A 2,535-nucleotide genomic window follows, 5' to 3' on the forward strand; every position below is an offset into this window, starting at 1 on the left:
TCTCCCGGAGGGAACCCACGAAAGGTTGACGGGGGAGTAATGGGGGACGGACGGATCGAAATAAACCTCTGCGTCCACAAGAGGAGCAGGTTCATCGCCGAGCTTCTGAGTGACCGCCGAGTAAAGCTGGTCGTAGACAGCGACAACCAAAGATCGTAGGGTGTCACTACGACGTTTGCGCTCGCGCTTGTACACCAGCCACAACTCATACACCTCAGCTAGTTGAGCGGGCGTGGCAGCCGGGTTGACGTCAGGATGGAGACCCATCAACACACTTGCCTCAACGATCCAATGACGACGCTCATAGAGAGCTACAAAATAACGAGCGGGTTATGTGGCCATCTGTCTGGACGGGCCTCCCCGCCCCAGTCCAAGGGAACTGTTCGCCAAGAAGCTTCCACCCCACATATTCTCCCAGAAATTGCCATCTCAAGTTTCGCAGGTCGGTCTGAGAAGCCAAACACCGCCGAGCTTCTCCAGTATCGACGGAGAAAAGAAGAAAGGAAGCTCAGGGAGCATCCGCCGAAGACGCTGCCAAGGATGGCTCGGATCGAAAACGGCCATGAAAGCCCGAATGCCGTCAAGAGAACACGGCGTAGGTGGCACACGACTCTTGCCTCCTACGAGCTCCATCTGCACCCCTCCGCTCAGTGTATCCAATAACGCATTCCAACAACGAGCTGAGCCGAAATGCATAAACGGCACCTCGCGGAGTTGCGCCATGTGAAGAGTCAAGCGACAATCCTTGAAACCGCTTGCGAGGCCCGGGTCCATAACGTCGCCAGCGGGAGTGTAAGAGCGCTGGGTAGAGTGACCAAAGCCGGACGTGATGCAGTCGAACTCGGCTGAGAGGGAATCGACACTTCCGGGAGCATACTTGGCGAAGGAGCAGCCGGAATGGATTGGGCAGGAGCCGGATCAGGAGTTGACGGAGGCTGCTGATGCTTGTGGTGCCGGTGCTCCTTGTGATGCTTCTTGTGCTTCTTGGACCGCTTCGACCGGTGACCGGTAGGACTTGACGAGGCACGACGCTTGCGACGCTGCTGCTTCCCCGAAGCCGATGCAGAGGTAGAAGTCGTCCCGTCACCAGAATCCATCGATGAATGTCGCGAGGAGTGGCGATTACTCGGCGGCAAGGACTCATCACTCATCTCATCGTCAGAGCCGAAGATTGCCGCATGAAGGCTTCTCGCCTTGGCAGAGCGACGAGCATCTTCGGCCGCCGAGTCAGAACCTGAAGGACTACCCGCCGAGTTCTCGGATAAAGAAATGGGATCCAAGAGCGACCCAGCGGCAGGATTCGTCGAGCCGGCGGACGGTGCAGAACCGTCGCCAGGCCCTAAAACCTCGTCGTCGGACGCGTCAAGGTCCTCAAGCAGATCTCCGGATGGGGCGCCTAGACGGGGACGTCAACACCGCCGAGCTCGCAGGGAGAGACGGTCTGAGGACACTCACGGCCGGAGTCACTAGGTCAGTCGGCGTAGTGGATACGCTTAGACCCCGAGAGGGAGAGACGTGAGAGGATCGACCAGATGATGACTGGGAGTGCCCAACCACCGTTGATACGACGCTGAGCGGTACACTTGACCGGGGCAACTCAGCGGAGACGGGTGAAGTCGAGCCTGGGGGCACAAACACTTGTAGCCGGGACAGGCAGCGAGGCCACGACATCGGAAGAAGATACCGGCGGTGGGTGAGTAGCCGCGACTGACGACGTCGACAGAAGACTAGAAGACGAAGAACCCACCGAAGTCGTCAAAGCAATCGCAGGAACGGTGTCCGGCGGCCGGTTCGGGGCAACTCAAACTCGATTTCAGCTTCGCTGGAGGCGGCATCGTCGTCTTCGGAGCGAGCAGAGACAGCGGGCTGTGTAGCATAACTCAACTGAAGGTGACGAACCTTCTTCCGCCGAGTCCTACGACGGGATTTTCCAGAGCGGGGCCTTCCCCCATCGGACACAGTAGCTTGAGGAGAACTTGAGCGCAAAAGGGCACTGATAGCCTCGTGTCCATCCTCCCCGGGAAGTGGACAAGCGTACGGCTGAGGCGGATGCGGCGGCGGTGAACGATGACGAGGACCTGCAGCAGTTGGGAGACTTGGGATTGGCATAACGCCGAAGCCGCTGAGTCGATGTCAGGCTCGCCAGAGGCGTACGGTGAAGCTGGGGCGAGGGTCGGCTCGAGTTGGCTCGTAGCCGCCGCTGAGCTGACGGGGAGCCGCAGCCGAGTCTGCCCGATGAAGTCGCAGAAGAAGCCTGAGTAGCTGGGAGGAGCCACACTAGGGACCAACAGCCGAACTAGGTCACTGGAGCGTCTTGGCGAGGGATGGACAATCAACTTCCAACCGGCGGAGTTTCACCAGCTGGGATGTGAAGAACTTTCAGGGAAGCCGAGACCCCCAAGACACGAGCACAGCCGGGGCGGTGAGAAAGAAGGTTCGGAAGGGGTTCAAAGTCCCAGGAACCCTGCAAAACAAGCCTCAGCCGCCAACAGCCAATAGAAAGGTCGGTGCATTCGGGAATTAATACCCTTTCCA

The sequence above is a fragment of the Phytophthora infestans genome, genomic scaffold, assembly GCF_000142945.1.
Source record: "Phytophthora infestans T30-4 supercont1.31 genomic scaffold, whole genome shotgun sequence".
Lineage (NCBI taxonomy): Eukaryota > Oomycota > Peronosporomycetes > Peronosporales > Peronosporaceae > Phytophthora > Phytophthora infestans.